At 51.2% G+C, this 7,349-nt stretch overlaps 1 pseudogene; it reads right to left on the bottom strand.

The window, feature by feature from the left end:
* Positions 1-318: 318 nt before the first annotated feature.
* On the bottom strand, positions 319-1,237 carry LOC113406677 (annotated as a pseudogene).
* Between the last annotated feature and the right edge of the window lie 6,112 nt (positions 1,238-7,349).

Genomic DNA, 7,349 nt, shown 5'->3' with positions numbered 1-7,349 from the left:
AGCTGCACAAAACAGGCAGAGATGCGAGCCAGCCTCCCCGCACATACACACAGTTTGCTCTCCTACCCCCTGCAAACACACACTGAGCAGAGCTCATTTCCTCCAGCAAGGACACACACGCACACACCCTGCTCACCTTGTGTTCTGGCTGTATCATCAGACAGGCATTTTTTTATGCTACGAGTGACCCCTAAAGGTCATGCAAAATGCTGTGTTTGGAGGGTTGGAGCCAGCACCCCTGGAGGAGAAGGGCCACATATCCCATTGCCACCCCCATGACCGGCCAGTCCCTGCAGGCTGGGGACAGAGCAGAACCCTCTACCGCTTCCCCAGCAGGGTCCTCCTCAGAGCCTCCTTCATCTCCTTGTTCCTCAGGCTGTAGATCAGCAGGTTGAGCAGGGGGGTCCCCACCGCATAGAAGAGGGCTGCCATTTTCCCACTGCCCCCTGAGGCCGCCGGGCCGATGTAGTTGACAAGGTCGGAGCCCCAGAACAGGCCCACAACGGTCAGGTGCGAGGAGCAGGTGGAGAAAGCCTTGTGCCGCCCGGCCCCTGTGGGCAGCCGCAGCACAGCCCTGATGATAAGCCCGTAGGAGGTCAGGGTGAAGATGGCAGTGCCAAGGATGACAAAGGCGGTCAGGGCGAAGCAGGCCTGTTCAGTCCAGGGAGCTGGGGTGCAGGAGACAGCCAGCAATGGGGCCGGGTCACAGACAAAATGATCCAGGGTGGAGCCGCAGGAGGAGAGCTGGGAGAGGAGGGTGACAGGCATATGAACCACAGGAAGCCAATGAGCCAGCAGGAGGAGGCCATCACCCAGCACCTGTGTGTGGACATGAGGATGGGGTAGCTCAGGGGGTGGCAGATGGCCAGGTACCTATCCAAGGCCATGACTGAGAGGAACAGGCACTAGGTGGTCCCCATGGAAAAGAAGATGTATAACTGAAAAAAGCAGGCCTGGAAGGAGATGGGGACACCGGGTCAGAGAGCATCCGTGGCACTGTGTTGGTGACATAGCAGATCTCCATCCAGGAGAAGTTCCCCAGCAGGATGTACATGGGCAGGCGTTGGAGGCGCGGGTCCCACAGCACAGCCCACACAATGCACAGGTTGCCTGCCAGCGTCCCAACATAGGTGCAGGAGAGAAGGGCACACAGGAGATTTCGGCTCAGCTGGCTCAGGGAGGGGAAACCCAGCAGGATGAACTTGATCACTGGGACGGTGTTGTTGGCTGGATTCATCGGGGAGAGGGGTCTAGTGGTTACAGTAGTAGGGACTAGCACGCATACACAGTCAGTCAGTCTCTCTCATACATATCTCATCCAAAACTCCACCTCAGAGACCTGGCCCACCTTCCAATGTCCTATCTCCAGCCATGGGCATTGCCTGGTGCTTCATATAAAGCAGATTAAAAAAAAAAAGCCACCAAAAACTCCTCTCAGAATACATGGGGTGCGGAGGTTAAAATCCCTTCCTGGCCCCTGCCAATGGCCAGCTAAATCCTGAAGCATGAGTGTTAGGAACGTTGGATGGGAATATCAAGTAGAGTCCTGCAGGAGTCAGTTTTGGGTCCGGTTCTGTTCAATATTTTCATCAATGATTTAGATAATAGCATAGAGAGTACACTTATAAAGTTTGTGGACGATACGAAGCTGGAAGGGGTTGCAAGTGCTTTGGAGGACAGGATTAGAATTCAAAATGATCTGGACAAACTGGAGAAATGGTCTGAACTAAATAGGATGAAATTCAATAAGGACAAACGCAAAGTGCTCCACTTAGGGAGGAACAATCAGTGGTACACATACAAAATAGGAAATGACTGCCTAGGAAGGAGTACTGCGGAAAGGGATCTGGGGGTTATAGTGGACCACAAGCTAAATATGAGTCAACAATGTAACAGTGTTGCAAAAAAAGCGAACATAATTCTGAGATGTATTAGCTGGAGTGTTATAAGCAAGACACAAGAAGCAATTCTACTCCGTGCTGATATGGCCTCAACTGGAGTATTGAGTCCAGTTCTGGGCACCACATTTCAGGAAAGATGTGGACAAATTGGAGAAAGTCCATAGAAGATCAAGAAAAACAATTAACGGTCTAGAAAACATGAGCTATGAGGGAAGATTGAAAAAAATGAGTTTGTTTAGTCTGGAGAAGAGAAGATGAGAGGGGACATGATAACAGTTTTCAAGTACACCTCTACCCCGATATAACGCGACCCGATATAACATGAATTCGGATATAACGCAGTAAAGCAGCACTCCGTGGGGGGGAGGGGAGGGCTGCGTAATCCGGCGGATCAAAGCAAGTTCGATATAACGTGGTTTCACCTATAACGCAGTAAGATTTTTTTTACTCCTGAGGACAGCGTTATATTGGGGTAGAGGTGTACATAAAATGTTGTTACAAAGAGGAGGGAGATGAATTGTTCTCCTTAACCTCAGAGGATTGGACAAGAAGCAATGGGCTTAAATTGCAGCAAGGGAGGTTTAGGTTGTACATTAGGAAAAACTTCTTAACCGTCGGGGTGGTTAAGCACTAGAATAAATTGCCCAGGGAGGTTGTGGAATCTCCATCATTGGAGATTTCTAAGAGCAGGTTGGATAAACACCTGTCAGGGATGGTCTAGATAATACTTAGTCCTGCCATGAGTGCAGGGGACTGGACTAGATGACCCCTCAAGATCCCTTCCAGTCCTATGATTCTATAGAACATTAACTGGACGTGAACTCTGGGACTGCGGAGCTCTGCCTTGCACCATCACAAGCAGACCCATCATACACTCGCACTCATACATTTCTCTACCTCTCTTAAAACTAATGAAGTTGTGTGCCCCCTGCCCCACAACTCCGACTGGGAGGCTGTTGCAAAACCTTCCCCCTTTGAATGTTAGAAACCTCCTGCTAATTTCCAGCCTGCACTTGTGCATGGCCAGGTTAGTGGTTGGAGCAGGGAGGGGTGGGCAGCAGAACAGCAGCAGCCAGGGAAGAATCGAAGCAAGAAGGAAGCTGTGTGTGAAAACCCACCTGGCTGTGAGATCTCAGCCTCCTCTCTCCACCTTTGCTGTGAAGGGAGCTGGGCAAGAGGGGGTTGATATCTGCTCTTTGAGCTCCTGGGTCCCTCCTGGCACTTGGTCTCTGGGGTGTGTAAGAGCAGCCAGACCTGGATTTGATCCCTGGATGAACTGTGAGCACCCAGGGGAATACCGGGGAGAGTCGCCCCCACCCCACCTTCCACACAGCCCCAACACAAAAACGCCACAAAGATATTCCCTCACACATACCCACCACCCCCACACTGCCCTTCCTCACTCACAGCCTTCCACAGAGTGCCCCCGCAAGCCCTCCCACAATACGCACACTTATAGACCTCCTCACCACATACACAGCCCCCCACCCCCACAAACAGGACTTGGTAGGTGTCAATATGAGGCCACATTAAAAGCCCCCAGTGCCAGCCCCTTGGGCACATGGCGAATCCTGATCAGGGGTTGGCAGTACTAAGGCAGTGCTCTGTCTGCTAGGAGGTGCTGGGTTCTCTCACTCTCTCCACACACAATGCGGGGTTCATTTCCTCCAGCAGGCAGCAGCAGGGCCACACCCCACCCCTCAGCGCTGAGCGAGCCATCCCCTTGCAATGTGCTTTACTGGCTGCTCCCCTGCCAGCCTTCCCCAGAGCTGGCTACATCTCAGCAAGGGGCAAAACATCTCCGTGCAGTGTCACTGCGTGGCTGTTACTGAGCTACCCTGCACCAGAGCTGGTTGCATCTCACCTGTGCTGTGTACATGGTGAAAGGGAGAAGGTGCTTTATGAACACAGGCCAAGTGTAGACTTTACACTGAGGGGGGATGATGTGTTTCTCCTTTGCCAAGCCAAGGGAAGAGCAAAACTCTTTATCGGATCTCCATTGTGTGGGTCCTATACTAAGCCGGCACCTCGTTAATCATTATTAATTAAGTAGAAGGTTGCACACTTCCCTGCTTCTCTAGGCCAAGCTGTTCACCTGGCTGGGCCCTGTCCCCACTCTGGTCAGCCTCCAGCCCCCACTCTGGTCGGGACCCAATGGACGAGGGTGAAAATTGGAAAACTGGAAAAATTCACCATTTAAAATCAGGTTTTTCCAGTTTCTGTCAAAATAAACAGGGTAATCTCCTGGGGGCTGGCTGGAGTGGTGGGCAGGGGCCTGGCGGGGGCAGGGCCTGAATGGAATGGGGGTAACAGGCCAGGCAGGAGGGCTGGATGAAGTTCGGGTGACGGGCTGGCGGGAGTGGAGGTGAGGGGGACTGGACTGGGTGGAGAGAGGGGTCTGGTTGGAGAGGTTGGGCAGATTGGGGGTGAGAGTTGTGGCTGGAGGGGTGATGGATGGAGTGGGGGAGAAGGGTGTGGCTTGTATAGCCGGGCTGGGGGGTATAGACCAGGGAGCTCAGAACATGGTGACCCCTCCCTCCCCCCATGGAGAGGGACTTGGGCACCTGGGGTGGGAGGGCATATACAGGGAGCTCAGAACGGAGCTGTTCCCCCTAAAGAGAGGGACTAATGTGGCTGGGATGTGAGGCATAGACAGGGGACCTTAGAATGGGACGATCTCCCTTGTCCCATGCTCTTTCTGCTTAGGGTGGTCCCACCTCCCCTTCCACTCAGCTAGACCCAGATTCTTCCCCCTAGCACCCCAATAAACCACCCCAATGGGCTGACCCATGTGGGAAGAAATCCCACTGGAATTAGGAGCCCTCTATCAAACCCATCAAAGTCCCCTTCACCTGCACCTCTTCCCTGTTCTGTCACCCCAGGGCAGTAGTGACACCTCCTACTCTGTGCAGTAGGTCCCATGTGTAATGAATGGGTTGGTTCCCAGCTGAGCAGGGGTCCACATGAACCTGAGACTGAATAGCTCTGCTCATCGCCAGAGACCAAGAGCTGAATGGATCCTGGAGACTCAGCTCCCTTCTCTGCTTGTGGTCCCCCAGTCCTGACCCACAGCCCCCACCCCTGGCATCTGTCCTCAGCTCTCTCAGGAGATGAGATAATTTTTCTTTTTAATTGCCTGGCTCCAACTTTTCAAGCAGGAGCCAGTGGTAACTTCAGCTCAGCTCTTTAATTGGCTACACCAGTGGCCCAGGTCATCAATACCCAGAGCGAGAAGCGTTCAGACATCAAAACAAGCTAATTCCGCCAAGGGATTTGCAGTCTGGTCTCTGATTTATTAAGTGGCTGTAACGCCCATGAAAGATACTGGGCAGAGAACCCTCAGAGATGGACAGCCTCTGTTAATGCCCAGAGTTGACACAGCACAGGCAGTGGGCAAGGCCGGGTCCAGGCACCAGCGGAGGAAGCACATGCCTGGGGTGGCACATGCTAAGGGGCAGCATTCCATCCATTCTTGGGGCGGCACAGTCCGAGGGTTTTTGTTTTGTTTTTTTGTTTCAGCAGTTCGGGCTTTTTTTTGCTTGGGGCGGTAGAGCCGGCCCTGGCAGTGAGTGTGAGCTCTAGTGGTCAGAGAGCTGGACTGGGAGCCAGGACTCATGGATTCTTTTTCCAGCTCTCAGAGGGCACTTGGGTCTAGTGCAGTTGTTCTCAAACTTTTGTACTGGTGACCCCTTTCACATAGCAAGTCTCTGAATGCGACCCCCCTTACAAATTAAAAAGACTTTTAAATATGTTTAATACTATTATAAATGCAGGAGGCAAAGTGGGGTTTGGAGTGGAGGCTGATAGCTCACAGCTCCCCATGTAATAAACTTATGACCCCTGAGGGGTCCCAACACCCATTTGAGAACCCCTGGTCTGGTGGGTTAGAGCAATGTGGGAAGTAGGTAGTCAGAGCTCCTGGGTTGTATCCATAGCTCTGGTAGGGGACTGGGATCTAGTGGGTTAGACCGGTGGGGTTGGGCATCTGGACACCTGGGTTAGAGTTTAAAGCCAAAATGGACCAGCAAATCACCTATTCTCAACGTCTGTAGATCTCAGGCCACCAACACTGCCTAGACCAAGGTATTACAAACCTCAGGAGGCTAAACTGTGAGGTGTCACTGATGGAGAATGGCAGGGACTGACGTGCACCAGTCTCTAAGGCCCCCACAATGGCAGGGAAATGATTAAAGGAGATACACCCAGCTCGTTCTGGCAACTGACCTGCACCCACATGCAGCAAATGAATAGGGTGACCAGATGTCCTGATTTTATAGGGACAGTCTCGATTCTTGAGGCTCTTTCTTATATAGGCACCTATTACCCCTCACTCCCGTCCCGATTTTTCACACTTGCTATCTGGTCACCCTACAAAGGAAGGTGGAAAAACCCAAGGTTACCGCCAATCTGAGCTGGGGAAAAATACCTGCCTCACCCCACATACGGTGACCAATTTGTAGCCCATGGGACTGGCTTGCCTTCATTATATTCAGCTGTAACGCAAGGAACCTACAGGCTTGTATCCTGTAAGACATTAGCTTCCACAAATTAGCAGAAGTATAGTCCAGAATAGTTGGCCTGTGACATTTGGCATGGATAAATGGCCTGACAGTTACCCTTAGATTTTGGGGAACTAGGGATAGCTTATTCAATGGCAGGTAAACAGCAACCACAGGAACATGGACGTGATAACTGTCAATCTGTCTGAGGAAGAGGTGACACATAGGATCAAGAGTTAAATGGCATTAATATTCTAATCTATAGGATCAGTTCACCCTGATATTAAGAGGGTGAGGAAGTTCGATTTGGGCATAGAAGGCTGAACATTAGCATGAATATTCATAATGGCGCTCAGGCCCTATAATAGGGCAACCCACCGTGCAGATGGGGGGGGCGCTTTTCCATCAATTAACCCTTCATCTCTATTGTTATCTACCATCAATCTTGGGCATTGAGGAACCTGGACCATCCGCATGCCAGGGACAGGGATGGTCCTTTGTCTCTTACCTCCAGGTCCGCAAAGAAAGGTGGAGGTATGCAAATCTAAGAGCATATGCAAAGAATGATACCACAGATACCCCCAATACTATATTTCTCCTATCTGTTTATGTGGCTCAGAGCTTTTCTGGCTTTATTACTGATTTTAATAAAAATCTCTAAGTCTTTGCTTTGACCTACACCTCGATGTTCCCTACAAGATATTGAATTAGCTGATTTTAGTTTTGTGTAGCCTGATTCTGGAACAAGAACCCTCTGACCCTCAGTTTATTAATCAAATCAACTGGCAACCAGAACAAGTGTTATTGACTATTGAAAGGATCAGGCAACAAGTTAGACCTTGAGCATGCGAGACAGAACTGCCAACCGAGCGCTTGAGAGAGAATGTGGTTTCCATCCTATCCAGTGTCCCTATTCCAGCCGTGGCCATCCCAATGCTTCGGAACAAGA

This window comes from Terrapene carolina, unplaced genomic scaffold (assembly GCF_002925995.2).
Source record: "Terrapene carolina triunguis isolate 2854851 unplaced genomic scaffold, T_m_triunguis-2.0 Scaffold116, whole genome shotgun sequence".
In the NCBI taxonomy this organism is placed as follows: Eukaryota; Metazoa; Chordata; order Testudines; family Emydidae; genus Terrapene; species Terrapene triunguis.
This window is presented reverse-complemented; position numbering and strand designations above follow the sequence as displayed.